The sequence below is a fragment of the Mastomys coucha genome, unplaced genomic scaffold (genome assembly GCF_008632895.1).
Source record: "Mastomys coucha isolate ucsf_1 unplaced genomic scaffold, UCSF_Mcou_1 pScaffold22, whole genome shotgun sequence".
In the NCBI taxonomy this organism is placed as follows: domain Eukaryota; kingdom Metazoa; phylum Chordata; class Mammalia; order Rodentia; family Muridae; genus Mastomys; species Mastomys coucha.
In genome coordinates this window covers 206,476,730-206,493,539 of record NW_022196905.1, presented here as the reverse complement: position 1 = coordinate 206,493,539, position 16,810 = coordinate 206,476,730, and the positions used below count along the sequence as shown (strand labels likewise).

The 16,810-nt window shown below is 39.8% G+C and overlaps 1 protein-coding gene across 1 annotated transcript in view; it reads right to left on the bottom strand.

The window, feature by feature from the left end:
- LOC116069400 (arylamine N-acetyltransferase 1) overlaps positions 1-1,529 on the bottom strand; it is a 13,085-nt gene extending 11,556 nt beyond the window's left edge. Inside the window, exon 1 of the mRNA XM_031339979.1 lies at positions 1,379-1,529. The gene's annotated coding sequence lies outside the window, so the exon portion shown is untranslated. The remainder of the gene's footprint in view (positions 1-1,378) is intronic.
- Between the last annotated feature and the right edge of the window lie 15,281 nt (positions 1,530-16,810).

Sequence of the window (16,810 nt, the reverse complement as noted above, 5' to 3'; positions counted from 1 at the left end):
AAAAAAAAAAAAGAAGAAGAAAGTCCTTAGACTCTTAGGCTCGGCAGCTGGTTGGTGGCTTCTGACTGGAACCTCAAGAAGGCAGATGCTCTACTGGCTTGTTAAAAATCATGAGGTAGAACTTATTCTGATTAAAGTACCGCACAGCCCTCTAATAAGTATTGGGGGGGGGGATGCAATATGGAGGGTTGGAGCTGTTATAAAGTTTACTTTATAACTTTATATAACTTTATAACATTACTTATCCAAGGAAAACACAACAACACTTACAGATGATGCTCAGAAAAGAGACTGGCTTTGATGGTCCCCTTGATGGGCACAGAAGGTAAATAGTGAGACATACGGACTCCATACACTGACAGTATGGGGAGCTGGGTAGGATTCAGGAGGAATGGGGTGGAATCGTTGTTTGGACTCAGGGGTTAAAAGAAGGAACTTAGTGGAAGAAAAAAGCAGTTCGGAGAGGGGTCCGGGAAGCTTGTTCTGGAACCATCCGGCCCATGAGCCAGAAGCAGACCAGAGCAGAGCGCACAGTCCCCTTGTTCTTGAGATTCTTTGCCTTGGAAGGCTCCTTGCCCCTCTAGAACTCTGGACTGTATTCAGGGCTGTCTCTATACTCTGACTTAAAATGAAGCTGAACCTTGATACTGACAGGCCTGAGGCCCGCTTTCCACTGTTCTTTCCAGCATGACGGAACTTGCCCACAGGCATACATACCCCTGGACATCACGGACGCCAAATCTAACAAGGCTGGACATTTAGGGCTATTGGGCAAATTGAGCAAGAAGTGTTATCAGTCTGCTCTCTGCACCGTGAACTATGTCATTTGGGACTTTTTCCCTGTTGAGGACGGAGGACTAGTAGATATCTGTGTCAAAAGATTCCCTAAGGGGAGTATAATTGTAACAGTTCTCTGTTAGCATACATACTTTATCCTCACAACGAGCCTTCTAAGCAGACACCATCATTAGCTCTCATTTTACTGTTAGGATACAGGGTTTTTGACGATCTAAAGAGACTTCTTCAGATTCTCACTGGTAAAATGCGTCCTAGCTATGCCAGATAGTTTGAGCCAAGCATCCCTTATACCAGAGGTTCTCAACCTTCCAATGCTGCATGCAACCCTTTAATACAGTTCCTTGTGATATGCTGGCCCCAACCATAAAATTATTGTCATTGCTACTCCGTAACTGCAATCTTGCTACTGTTGTTAACCATAATGTAAACATCTGTGCTCTCCAACGGTTTTAAGCCACCCCAGGAAAAACGGCGCTTGGCACCTCCAAGGGGGTGGTGACCCACAGGTTGAGAACCTCTCCCTTACAGCCACCAGAGCTCTGTAAAACATTTACACCATTAGTTTCCGAGTATGACTCACAGAGCTTTCTGAACGACTTTAGAACTTGCCGTTCAGGTCTAGGTAGAGTTCTGCTTCCTGATCTTCCTGTGAAACAGGGCGAAATCCTGGTTTCGAAGAACACTGCAAGCCAGTCTGGCAGCCAGGAAGCTCTGATTAGCGTGTGTAGCAGGGCCTCTGACCAGGAAGCTGGTGGGAGGCCGTCCACTCCTAACTGAGGTCTGCGGGGCAAGAGCTCATTGGCTGCTCAAATTGCCCTGCCCCAAGGCTGGTTAGAATTATCCCCTGGCTCTCTGGGAACTGTAGTTGCAAGGTCTTGCTTGTCTGTGGGCCACCGGTTACCGAGAATGTACTTGGGCTAGTATTGTCTGACGATTCTCATGCCTCAGATTGCGAGGGCTCTCTGCAATTCATGTGGTTCCTGCCCGCTGTGAGCCTGAAATCAGACGATTCCTGAGCCACGTGGAAAGTCAGAACATGGAAAAGGTCTAGCCAAAGCAGACCCAGAGCCTAGAGAGGCAGGAGAGGCAGCTGTATTTTATTCATACTACCAGTTTGCCACAGTCTTATTTTTCCAGGCTATACCTTTCTCTCCAATCCCAAACCCACTTCCTTTTAAATCCTTACCCAAAGGCACAAGTAAGGTCAGAAATAGATCTATGGACGTGATACTGGCTTCATTCTGCTTGTATTTTCAAATTACAGTAATGGCGATAGACTACAATTCTTGGTCTGTCTTAGATATGTCCATCTATGAAATAAATGTATGCAGTACATAATATATTTATCTAATGTATAAGTGTAATATATACCTGTAATACATATCTATGTATGTATATATAATTTATATTAGCATCGCAAAAATGAGCTTTATTAGGGAATCTTTCACACAATTTGTTTTGATAGTTTCTCATCACAGTCCTTTCCCATGGTCTTGTCCTCCCTCAGTCCCACCCCATACCCACCAGTTTCCCTTCCATCTTCACATGACAGAGAATCTTCCCCCTCTTTTTTCTCTCTTTTTTTTAAACTCCCTGTTCCCTTCTCATAGTCTCTGATATAGTTTCATAATCTATGCTCTCACATCTCCTTATATACATACATATAATCATTAAAAGTTAGGATCTGCATATAAAAGAGAATATTCGAGTGACCTCACGTAATACAATGTGTGCCAGCTCTGCTTTTTTCCCTGCAAATGATTTGTAATGCTACTCTCTTTGTAAAATTCCATTGTGTAAACATTATCCATTCTTCTGTTAATGGACATCCAGGCTGATCCCATTCCATTGCTGTTGTGACTAAGGCAGTAGTAAATATGGATGTGCAAATATCTCTGTGGTAGTAATATAGAGTCCTTTAGGCATACACTCACAACTGGTATCGTTGGTCATGTGACAGTGCGATGTTTAACTTTTTTAGGAAATTCACAGTGATTTCTGTAGTGGTTGCACTAACTAGCTAACATTTTCAGTGGATACCTTTTATATTTATGAAAGAATTGATGCTTCCGGCATCAAATGTCTTGGGAAATTCTCAGCATTTCCCAGTGTGTAACTTGGGACTCTCTATCACAGTATTCTCTTGTGGGCTGTACCTGAATAGGTGGGACAAGCCCGAGAATGTATGCCCCTGGAGCAGCACCACACCCGAGAATGAGGTGGGCTGTAGGACACACATCTGCTTAGTTGGGACACTGAGACTTGCAGAGCACTTTCTCTCGGTTTCAGAGTGATTTTTGCCTTCTCTGTCAACAGCTAACCTCCAACACTGTACCCTTTGTAGAGCTGTTGATGCTGCCCAGGTCTCAGGGTCTCTTCCTCCACCAGGGCTTCCTTACATCAAATGTTAAAGTAAGCTACTTTTCTGAATGCTAGTGAATCTGCACAGATGTCTACCTTACTGACCCATCTCATTTTCCATGGTATGTGTGTGAGTATGTGTGTACATACACACACGTGTGTGGGTGTGTGTGTATGTGTGCGTACATGTGTGTATATTTTAGATAGAGTCTCACTGTAAAGCCCAAGCTGGCCCTGAAATTCAGGTTGGTTTTTTATTTTTCTCTCCCTATTCCATATGTGTTGAGACCATAGGAATATGCCACTATGCTCAGCTTTTATTTCCTTTCATGAACTAACTAAGCAGCATAGTGTGGCTACTTGCTGCAAATTATTCCAGGCTATCAGTGATGTGAGATTAATTACCAAGTACATATGGTCAGAAGGCCCTTTCCTGAGGCAGGAGCAAGGTATGTTTGGGATCTGGACCATTTTTGACCAAGTACTCTAGATTACTTTATCAATAGGTTTCAGTTGTCACTTCACTGGATTTGGAAATGTGATACTTGGAATTTTACTGACTTAAATTGAGGTTATCACATTTTTTTTAAATTCTGAATTTGTATCTATGGTTATTATCAAAGTGAATGAGGCCTTCAGAGATGACTAGCAAAAGCTGTCATAGGAAGGCTGTCAGCTCAGAAGGACTGTAGTTAAAGCACAGTAAAAGAGTAAGGACCTTGGTGGTTGAGGAAAGGAACTCATAGACTATACATGGCTGGGATATCTCTGGGCTGGAGCCTTAAGATGTCTGACAGAGTGTCCATTTAAACTTCTGAGTGAAACTTGAGTGCTTCAGTGATTTTCATGTTGAGATAGAGCAGAGCTCTAAAGGTTCAAACTGCCATTCACACTGTCTTCAGCATAGAAGTGGGCTAGGGATGGTGGCAGAGAGATGCTGGGCCTGGTGCTACTCTCCTTTAATCCCAGTGCTAGGGAGGAAGAAATGTGAGGATTTTGAATTCCAGGCCAGACAGGGCCACTTAGCAAGACCCTGTCTCAAGAAGCAACCACCACAAAATACACTAGTAATATGAAGAAGGGTGCCATGTTAAAAAGGGGAGGGGAGAGAAAAGAAAAGGCTTAAAGTCTTAGAATTAGTGTTCTTTGGATTTGGTAGCTAGTTTTGTTGTTCTTTCTAAAAAGAAGGGCACAATCACTTTCATTTTTAAAGGTGAGGAAAGAGGGGTAATGTGGGTTCACTGGGTCCTTGTTGAATACTTCTCACTCAATACATTTAATTTAACATTTGCATCCCTGGGATCTGGGTTCCATTCTAGTGGGTGGTTAGTGTTGTTCTTCTCTCTCATGCTTCCTTTCCTAAATACACAAATTCAATCACTCTCTAAGACCAGCCAGGAAACTGAGAAATAGCTGTCTCAAACAATAGGCAGAGAAGACAATGGCCATTATTCACCCACCTATGATCAAAAGTTCATTGTTGATGATTCCAGGACTCTTGAATGGTGTTGCTTGATGACTTGCTAGAAGCTCAGTGTAGGTAATCTTAAGAATCAAAGCCCTTTGTTCATTCAGTCTTTGGTGTGTGGGGTCTCCATACCTCTGTGTTCCCTCTCCAGGTTTCATATTTTCATTACAAAGACTACAGTCTCCTTGAGTTTCTGTCACTAGGAGAAAAACACCCTGAGTCTGTTCTGAGACGATGTAGCTTCTGCTGCCTTGACGTACTACCTTCTCAGGTTCTGGGAGTATAGGTGCACCAGGCTAACTAACAGGCATTCTGAGGTACACCTGGCACATTCAGCTCTGCATTCTCCTCAAAGGAAAGTTCAAGAACCAAACTGAGGGCTGAGAAAGGAAAGGTCCACCTCTAGTTCTACAACATGCCAGCCTCATCCCAGGAAAAAGGCTGAGAAATAATTCTGAACACCATAACTGCAGTCATGGCATGATTGCCACCAATCACAGAGCTGTAGAATGCCACCTTGTCTACCCATACTTGCTGCTACATGAGCATAGGAGAAATCATAGCATGATTCCTATAGGTTTAAGGACCCATTGCTGCAATATTTACAACCAACACACATAAACTAGCTTTTAAGAAAAGAAGGGCTAGCACACAAAAGAAAAGCAAGTCGATAGAAGGAGATGAAACTTCAGTGGCCAACTCAAATATGGTAGAGATTTTAGAGTTCATAGACAAGGGATTCAGAGTAGCCATATTGAGTTACATTCATGAGAGAAGACAGAACAGTAAGATAGATTAGTCATCCATATTTCACAGCAGCGTCAAGTTATTTATATACTCATATGAAACTCCCTTCATAAAAGCTACTGAAAAAGGTGAGAGAATGCAGTACCTAGTTTTGACATAACAGTAATAAGAGGTGTTCTAAAGAGGCAAGAAGGGTTGCTTGTGTTAACTTTCAGCCAGCATCACCAGCTGTAAGTGGCAGTCCGTGAAGCAAGAGGCCTTATCACTTGGGTGAGTTAATGATGAGCTATGTTGAAGTTGGAACTGAATATTAGGCTAGTGGTGGGCATAGCCCTAGAGTCCCTAACCAGAAACAATGCCAAAGGTGAATATCTTGTACCTTGCCCTGAAGCCAGGAAGAAATCCTTAGCTAGTAAGACACTGCTTCTTGGCATCGAATATCTATGGGGTCAGCTTAGCTCGGCTACTATAGCACACTATCTATCAACTTTTAATATTCAACTACTTCTTATTTCCATGACAGGATAAAGAGCAAAACCTTTAACACCTTTAATAAGCAGGGGATTATTCCAGACCAGAGCTATCACACATGTCAAGAAACATTAAGAAAGGGGAGGGGGAGGGGGAAGGTCATTGGGAGGGAGGCAGTGAGCAGGATGTAAAATGTATAAGTAAAAAATTAAATTAAATCAAAAAAATGAATTTTCAGGGAATGATGATATCACTTTACCAGAAAAAAAAATAAGTTACTAGAAACCAACCACAAATCAATGGTTATATATGATATCTTGGTCAAAAAATTCAAAGTAGCTACCTTTGTGACACTCAGAGAATTTCAAGAAAACACAGAGAAATAACTTATTAACCAATCAGATAAACTTAATGGTGAAGGAAATAGTTATTTTTTAATCAAACAGAAGCACTATAGCTGAAAAGTACATTAAACAAAATATCTGTGTTAGAAGTCACTAATATAAAATCAACGGCACAGAAGAAAAATATCAGTGATCTCAAATGCCAATTATTTACAAAGAACCAAAGAAGTTAAAAAAGAGAGGAGGAAAAGTAAATGAAAGAGTAAGAAAAGCTTGCAGAAATTTGGGGATAGCAAAGGAGCTGTAATAGTGCCCAAAGAGATAACAACAACCACTTTCAAAACAGAAATGATTACAAATACTCAGGTACAAGATGAGGCAAAGGTCATCTGAGAGACTGAACTCTATTAAATCTACTCAAAGACAAAAAAGTGCAAGACAGAGACAAGGAGAAAAATTTAAGCAGCAAGGAGAGTATATGTGCTTATCAGTTCTACTAATAAAAACTTAAGAGAAGAAAGACTACAGGTTAAAGGAACTCAGGTATGATCTGGCTGAATATCTAGTCAGCTCTGGTATCCAAGGGACTTTTCCACAGTCCCTCACCATCCCTCAGCATCACAGAAAGGAATAAGATTTTCCTAGTGAGCATTGGGGAAGAAAAAAAAATAAAAGGCACAGGATGTGTCTTGGCATTCAGTGCTGAGCTGGCAATGCCTGACATGGGATGGGTCTGAATAGATCTTGCCAGGCCAGGACTCAGAGACAAACTCTTCAACTCATATTGGTCCTTGCATATCATAATTCTATTTCAAACAACATCACTGTGGCTGATTGTAGCTAACATTGTCCATGGGTGTGCAGCACACAGGAGCATCCTATAGTAATGTGCACTCTGGTCCTGCTCTTTTTGTACACATCTGCAGACTGTGTGCTCTGGGTGTGACCTATCATTGCAATGGCAGTAGCCATAAACATGCCTATCCCCTCTTTTTATTTTTTTTTTAATCTCCAAAGACTCAGCACATACGGAAAGTCACTATCTACCTGGGGAAAGACAGACATGTACTAAACCTTTACATAAGATCCTGAAGTTCCTTCCATGGTAAGTCCCAAGGCCAGGCACAGTTCTACAATACCTGAATATGAGCTCATGACTATGGAAGAGCAAAAGTGATCAATCAGCATAATATGATTAAATTTATTGCAAGACACAGTATACAAAAGCTCTAAAAAGTATTAAAGCTAAAGATAAGTCTCTTATCTCTAAGTGTGTCGCAGTTTATCAGTACACAGCTGTCAGCAGAAGTCTTCCAAACAGGTCATAGGTCTGAAGGAACTAAACTTGGAAGCAAAAATACTTTATCTAGTAAATCTATGCTTTAGTAAAGCATATAAATGCTTTATTGTTGTAACAAATAAGATAAATGCATTCCTAGACAAATAACGGCCAAGAGGTTTGAATCTATCAAAGGATCTTATAAAAAATGCTGAAGTTCTTCAGTCTGAAATAAGAACTAATAATGAGAAAGATAATGTTATCAGAGGCATAACATTCACCAGAAAGAATATATGGATTTTAATGTTTTAATATTATAATTATAGCATGTGATTAACACAATTACTATGACGACTAAAAACAAACACATTAAAATAAGTACAGTAATATCTTAGATAAGCAATGTAGAAATTTATGTAAAGTGGGGCTTCAAAAATTCAAACTGTGGGGCTGGAGAGACAGCTCAGTGTTGAAGGCCAAGGATGCATTGAAGGGCCCTGGTTAATACTTCTTCTGATCTACATTAACCCTGCACAACGTGGGGCAACACCCACACACATAAAAGAACAGACTTTTTTAACTTATAAATTTACCCCTCATCATGGAACTTCTTGGTGGAGCCAACAGAGACCATTACCGCAACCCATAACCAATAAAAGTGAAGAGTTGAGCCCAAGTCCAGTAAATACATTTACAAAACACTGCCACATCTGAGGCTCAGGGAATATTATGATTGTAAGAGCCAGAGGATCAGGTAGTGATTGCTGTGAGATTGTGTCTCCTAGGAATTTCAGAAGCCTCACCCATGAATTCTCACCAACATGACTGCCTAAATGTAAGCTGAACAAGGACAACAAAAGGACATGCCAATTAGACAGAGAAAGCCTACACGGTCTCAAGCCTGCACTAAGAACTTCAGGAACTACAGAACACAGGCTTCCAAGGAATGCTAAGAGTGGGAGACATGGTCTTCTCCAGGGTGGAGCACACCAATTGGCTATCCAATAAGAAAAGGGCCAACTCCCCAGAGATATCAACCAAACAGGACATATCAAGTTGCAATAAGGGTTAGGTACCTCCTTTCAAACTGAGGCTTGGACAAGCCAACCTAGTAAGAGGACAAGAGTTCTAAAAGCAAGCAAATAAGTCAGAAGCAGCCCCTGCTCCTATGTTAGGAGTCCCACAAAAATGCCAGCTATAACATTTACGCAGTGGGCCTAAGTTAGAAGCAGGCTCCCTGATTGCTGGTTCAGTCTCAGCCAGACTCTATTGAGTCCAGATTTGTTGATTCTGTAGGTTTTCTTACAGTGTCCTTGACCTCTGTGGTTCCTACAATCCTTCTTCTCCCCTTTAACATGATTCTCTGAACTCAACCTAACGGGTCTCTGCATGTGCTTTCATCAGCTGCTGGATGAAGTCTTTCAATGAAAATGGGCTCGGCACCAGTCTATGAGTATAGTAGAATACCATTAAGCATCATTCCATTGTCTTTTTTTTTTTCTTTTTGCCAGTTCTGTTTGATTCTATCCTGGATTTGTGGGCTATGGAGCCTCTGGTTCTGGTCTTTTAGATGGTATCCTAGGTGGTCTCTTTTGTGGCATGGGTCTTAAGGTGGACCAGTCATTGGTTGGTGGCTTCCACAATTTCTGTGCCACCTTACCCCAATACATCATGCTGGCAGGACAAATTGCAGGTCTAAGATTTTGTGGCTGAGTAGAAGTCTTGCCTGGTTGTAGGAGATTTGGGCTATGTAGCCCCCCATTACTAGAAGTCTTAGATACGGTTATCCTGATAAAGGCCTCTGAGTTTCTATTGCAGTAGGTTTCTACTTTGCCCCTGAATTGTCCTCCAATTCCAGTTGTCTTTCCTGGTACTCTCTCCCTCCATCCCTTCCCGACCTGATCCCTGGTGGTTTCATCCCCCATCTACCCCCAGTCCACCCATAATAACTATTCCATTTCCCCTTCTCAGGGAGAACTATGAATGCCACCTTGAGCCCTCCTTGTTACTTAGCCTCTCTGGGTCTGTAAGTTGTAGCATGATTATCCTTTACTTTGTAGTTGATATCTATTTATAAGTGAGTACATAGCATGTTTGTCTTTCTGGGTCTGTGTTACCTTGCTCAGGATGATTTTTTCTCCTAGTTCCACCATTTGCCTGCAAATTTTATGATGTCATTGTTTTTAACAGCTGAGTATTTCTTCACCATCCATTGTAGCTACAGTTGTTTAAATAGCTTTGTTCTTTCCTCTGTACTAGAGATCTAATTTATTTTATAGGACTGTTACAGTATTCATGATTTCAATTTCATCATAAACTTACTTTTACCAGAGTTTTACATTTTATTTTGCTTTCAGATTGAAAATATAAACTTAATGAGCTTTTCCTTCAGCCTGAAGATGTGACATTTTTAGTGCGGTGAGTCTGGTGGTGATATATCATCTTCTGTTTTGTTTGAGAGGATTTACATTGCTCCTGGTTTTTGCACTCTGGATTCTTTCTTTCTACTCACTGAATGTCATATTCTATTTGCTTTTTAGCTATGGAGTATCTGGTGAAAAAGGATCCGTTCCTAGTTTTATAGGGGTTCCCTTACCTGTAACAAGCTGATTTTCTGTTAAAGACTTCTATTTTCTTTAATTTTAGACTGTTTGCCACACCGGCTCTTGATGTGCTTCTCCTGGGATTTTCCCAGTCTGTGCTTCTCCTGGGATTTGTCTGGTGAGCTTCCTAGGTGCAGACTTATATTCTGTCCTCCAGACTTGGAAATTTTCTTGAATACATTTTCTGATTTTTGTCTCTTTTGGTATACTTATTTGTATTTCTCTTAGTGGTGCTGGGGATTGAACCCATGGTCTTCCATACCCTGGGTAGATATTCCAGTATTGGGTCATATTCTTCAACATTCTTCTATGTAAAGCATTTATTTACTTAGTGTGTGTGCACATGTATGAAAGTAGTGGCTCAATAAAGAACTTATTCTCTCTGAGCTTCAGTAACTCTGTTTTCTCATCTGCTCCTGGTGAGAGAATTGTGCTATGTAATCTTGAGATCCAGAACAGTCATCTTGTAGTGATGGGTTGTAGCAAAGACCCACATAAACCCATATATACTTCATTGTTTTTAATGTAAGAACAGTATTGACTATTCCGTTTGAAATTCATGTACTTAACCTTTCAGCTGATACCATAAAGAGGACTAAGCACCATCAAATTTGATGTCCTGCTCTGTAGATCTATGACTTTGATGTCTTCCACACATGGAACCTAAATCTGCATTGCATCATACAAAATATATAAAACAGCAGGTGATATTAATAAAACCTACCACTTTAAAAGCTTGATACAGACTTCTACTGTTTTGATAGAGATTTTCTTTGGCCTAAATATTTTGTTCTGAAAATTATGTCACTTATGAGTATACATGTATCCATCTCATCTGCAACTTTCAGAAAATGTTTTGAAGATGCATGTCTAGAAGTGGGGTTTGCGTATTGTCATAGAGTATGTACATTTCAGCCTTGTTAGATATCAACATATAACCACCTATGATGAAACAATCTCTCATATGCAGTTAATTATAGATTCACCTGGCACTTTAGTGACCATCTGTGTTAGCTAATTGGATTTATCCACAGGAATAGCAATGTTCTCCTATTTTTATGACTAAAGTTATTTTTGAAACTTGCATAGAAAAATCCTTCTCTTCTATAGAAATTGGGAGAACAGAATAATTTCTTCCCTCTTTGTTTGTATTCCAAAGCAATGGTGCCTGAATCCTTGTAAAGGACTTATTAGTGGCCTTTAAAGTCAGAAAGAAGCTTATTTAGCTTTTTAAAAAATGTACACATATTCCAAAGACACAGAAGGGAACGGGATGTTAAACTTTGAAAAGTAAATGCTCTCATAAATAGGACAGAAAAGCATATTTCTTTATATTTAAACAAAGAAAATTTAGCTTCTCATTTTAACCTTTAAGAACACATTAAAATAAATCCTATTTTATTTGCCACTCTTTCTCTATCCAGTCCCCATCCAAGATTCTGAATTGGCTTGGGAAGCCAGAGGACAACTGCATCAGTCAGTATGGTACATAGCACATAGCCTATTGGGGTCAACAGTTGGAAAGAGAGGGTGGAGTAAGGAGCTGAGGAACCAACAGAAGGACTCACAGAAGGTGTCTGGCACCTGTTGGAACATGAATGGCAAGGAAGGAGGAAATGTCAAGATGAGTGAATAAAAATGTCAAGCACTCTAGAAATCAAGTGTAATACAGTTTGGAAATATATTTCTGATTTTTAAAGACAGGATTTAATGGACATTGAAACAAACAATTTCACTGGGGTACAAACAAGGAGAAACACTGTGCAGGGCTTGAGTAATGGACAGTGTCAAGAAGCCTAAACCATTCTCATCAATTGTGTGCAGGTGGCGAGGGAGGTGGTTCCACAGTTAAACCCATGCCATGCTTTTTCAGAGGACCAGAGTTTGGTTCCCAGTACCCACATCACAGATAGCTCATAACTGCCTGCAACTCAATTGCAAGGGAATCTAACGCCCTCTTTTGGATTTTGTGCACATTCGTACATACATGCACAAACACCAATCAATTAAAATTAAAAAATAAGAATAAAATGTAGCTAAAGTTGACTAAATATTTGAGAGGAAGTTTATATTTTTCTCAGCAGTTTTGGTGAAAGAATCGCTAAAAGCTAGAGGAAGAGTCCTTTTTCCATTGTCAATATAGCAAAGTTGGAAAGAGGTCCTGTTATATGTAGGACAAGTTTGAAAGAGTTGATGATCATGACTGCATACGCAGGAGGTAAAAGTAAACCAGGTAGATTGAGTAGTGTGGTCAAATGCCATAGAAAGATAAGAGAGAATTCAGAAAAGAGATAGGTGGTTGCCAGGCAGTGTGAAGGGCTCACACTGAATAGAGGCCATGACTTTTCAGGGGACATCAAGCTCTGGTTTTCTTTAGCACAGTGAGAAGCACATTATACTCTAAATACTGAATTTCAGCCCCACATGATAATAGGCATGCCAAATTAGGTTACAATGAGTTATGGTTTTCATCTTTTGAAGAGAAACCATTTTACTTGTAGGTAATGGCTTTGAAATGGAATGCAGATGAATCTCGAGTCAATATCCCCCAATGATGGTCATTAAATGAAATATCAGTAGTCTTAGCTCCAATTGCAGGCAACATAGAGGCTTAGGATTAATTATTCTTAAAAAAAAATTACACTCGAAAACAAAGAAAACAAGGTTAGATTATTTAGAATAACTCTGCCTTGTAGCCTTATGTAAGAAAAGGGACCAAGAATAAGTGAAAACATTAAACATTTTAAATTTTGCCAGAGTGGAAAGAATGTAGCCTTGTGTGTTGTTGTTATCTTGTCAACGTGAAAATGTCAGTTTTTAGGAGTGAGAGGTTGTAAGATCTGCTAACTGCCTCTCTCAAATATCAGCTATCTCAGTCAAGGCTTTGGCAATCAATTCATGGATGAATTCTCGGAAGACAAAAAGTTGACATTTTATGCTATTCTTTAAGTAAGAAAATTAGGGTTTTCTCTCCCACTTCATTAGACTGTAACTAACAATTAAAAAGTATAGGGGCTTATGGTATGCAGTATGATGGACATTAATGCATGTAAACAATGTTCAACGATTAAAACAACTAATTAATGCATTTTTGTCTCAGAATCATTACTTTTTTGAGTTAAGAAATTTATGATTTATCCTTTTAGCATTTTCAAGTATATAATGCCTTATTATAGACTATTGTTATCAAAAAGTTTAAAATCTTTGTATCTTTTGACCAAAATATCTCCACCCCCCCAACCCCCATCTCCTAAACCCTGAAAACCACCACTGTGTTTCTATGACCTTGACATTTTTAGATTCTATCTACATAAGATCATGTGTCCTGTGCCTGGCTTATTTTACTTAGCACAATGTCCTTTTGGTTCACTCATATTCTTGTAATTATCCAGATTTCCTTTGTTAAAAACATACACGTGGAAGGAAAAAACCCCACACATGTGTATGCATACACGTACACAGACACATATCCCTTCGTGATTTGCAGTTCCATACCATTGTGATCAGAAAATATTCCTTGTGAATTTGTTAATCTTCTTAAATTTGTTAAGACTTGCATTGTGCCCTTGACCTATTTCCTAGTCGGGAGACTGTGTACTTAAAAGGTATATATTGGGTAGTTTCTCTGTACATGTTAGGTCCATTTGGTCTATAGTATTCATCCTGTTTACATTTCCCTTTGTTGTTGTCGTTGTTGTTTTTGTTGTTGTTGCTGCTGCCGCTGCTGCTGCTGCTGCTGCTGCTGAGAACCAGCTTCAGCTTGGAAGAAGCCCCGAGGAAGGGGTATTTGGCAGTTGCGGATGAATGACTCAGAGTCAGAGATGGATGTGAGCTGATACTCCTCACAGCTCTCTGCTCAAGATAAGTCTCTCTTGCAGGCCAAAGCCTTTTATTTTGCTTTGGCTGCATCCTTAGGAACTGCATATCAATTCAATCATTTACTCTAGGTTTCCTTTTGATTATCCCACAAATCAACAATGTATGACCTTAGTACCTTAACTCTAAAGACACCCACTTGGCCCAAACAGCCATGTTCTGCTGCTTGCTAGAACTGGAACATAACTGCATTGTTATCACTTGCTTTCTGTTTTCCAACTACTTTACCGCCTAAGCTTTGCTGTCCTGGAACTTGCTTGTATATAGACTTTAAACTCAGAGAACTGGGTGGCTCTGTCTCCCGAATGCTGGTATTAAAGGCATGTACCACCACACCTGGACCTCAGCCCCTCTTCACCTTCAGCTTGCTCTGTCCCAGGCTGGCCCTTAACTCAGAAATCTGCTTGTCTTTATCTCCTGTGATTAAAGGTGTGTACCACCATGCCTGGGCCTGAGCTTTGGGCGACCACTATTCCTCAAGATCCAGATCAAAAGCCTGTGTCTTCCAGTCTCAAGATATGGATCATAAGTGTACCCTCCATTTCTGGATTGTAGTTCTTTCCAGATTAAAAGTCCAAACTACTCTTTTTTCAACTGCATACAAAAACAATAAGATTAGTGGGATCTTGCCTTGAGGTCATTCTCCAAATCTCTTTATCTCCTGCCTTAATATCTTTCTGACAAAGCTGGCCCATTAGTGCAGCTGCCTCTGTTTTCTTTCCCCAGGTCTGTGAGGCCCCTCAATTCAAAATGCATCCTTATATTTTTCCATAGCTGAAAAATCCTATAAAGAACAGTCTTGGTCTTGAACCCCCCCTAGACCCCCCAAAAACAGTCCTGATTACATATATATATATATATAATCTTGAACTTGAATCTTGATCTTGAATATATATATATATATATATATATATATACTCTTGAACTCAAGTTTTCAGAGTTCTTTCCCACAGCCTTAAAGACTGTTCTGAAGGTCCCACTGTTACCATTTTGCTGAGGAACATCAGACAAATTCTCATTTACTGGAATTGTGTTGTTTCTGATTATCATAGAGTCATTAACTTTGGCAGGAAAAACATTCTCCAAAAGGAGGAACATAAAGTAAAATATATACATTATTATACAAACAAACCTTATGCCTACAGCAACTGTCAGCACTCAAGAAGACTCACACTCTGCTGGTCCTGCTCCAGGGGTGGGAACAGTGGCACACTATCCCTTCTGCAGCCATGCTGGACCTGGCATTTTGTTTTGGCTTTTTATTTGTTTTGTTTGTATTCTTTATCTGCATGATATTTACCCATCATGGATATTAAGGAATTAAAGTTCCTACTGCTTTGCATTTCTATCTATTTTTACTTTCAGTTTTGGTATTTGCATTATTATAATCAAGTGTTCATCTGTTGAGGTTGAGATATATCTGCAGGATCCACTTTATAAATGGATTATTTTTTTAATAAATAATAATCTTTATCTCACTGCATAGATATTTTTCACTTAAAATCTGCTTTATTTAACATAAGCATAACCACCATTGCCTCTTCTTTCCCTCCTTCCTACCTTCCTCTCTTCCTCCTTCCTCATTTCAGTCATTTTTTACTGATTGGTGAATTTCACCAATTTATAATGAATAAGGATTATAGCTGCTACTTAATTGTTCTACACTTATCTCCTAGTTCCTTCACCCATTTGTTCTCCTTGTGATGACATATTTTACCTACTAGTTTCCTCTCAATTTTTAAATTTTGTGTTTAAATTATTCAGGTTTTTTTTATAGTAAACATCCTAAATGCTTTTCTATATGTTTGTTATAGGGCTTACAAATCCTGTTATAGTTTACTTATTCAAATAAATATCTTATTTAAAGTCAATAAGAAGGTCCCTATAACTCCAAACAATCCTGTTTGTGAACATCTGCTCAATCCACATTTACGTTGCATTAGAACCTTCTCTCTTCTCAGTGTATCCTTGACAAATCAGCTATCATAACTAAAGTCATCTCTTATTGTTTGCTTTTAGAGCATTTATCTGAAAGGTAAAACTGCTCTATGCTGTGCTTCTAAAGTACTGATGGGAGAAAACTGAGGTAGAGCAACAGAATAGTTCTCAGCTCTTGGGTGGCCTTTGAATTCAGGAGTTTGAATGTGAGATGACAGAAAACTTTCAATGAGTCAATCCATGCTCTTTGGATTCTTGTCTGGAAACCTGGAAGATGAAAGTCATAGACCACAGAGGTTTTTCCTGATTTGGGAGCTCAAGAGAAAAAAGAAAGGCAGAGCTCTTCTGTGGTCTTGAGGGGGTGCATGGTATTCCATCCAGGCAGAGCTCTTATGGCAGAATAGGTCCCTAGAAGGGAGACACATATCATCTGTAGTCTGAAATAGAATTTACTTTTTACCTGCACTGTGAATGTTACCATTCTGTCCACTTCTTGTCAGTCAGTGTCCTTTAATTTGGATTTGACTTAACTAGCATTTGCTCCTCCGGAACGACAGATGTAGTGGGGATGGACATCTGTGGCTTCTGTTCATGTGTGAAAGTCCTTATCTCTCCTTCAATCGTGAAGAAAGAAGAGACTTGCCAGGCATATTATTCTTGGAGGCCAGGGTATGCCTCAAATAAAAAAGTAAAATCACTTGTCTTAGAGTTCTATTGTTATGAAGAGACACTATGACCATAGAAGCTCTTACAAATTGAACTGGCTTACAGTTTCAGAAGTTAATCTACTATCATCATGGCAAGAATCGTGGCAGTGAGCAGGCAGATATGGTGCTGGAGAGGTAGCTGAGAGTTCTATATCTGAATTGGCAGGCAGCTGGGAGGGAGGAGAGAGGGAAAGGGAGAGGGAGAGGGAGAGGGAGAG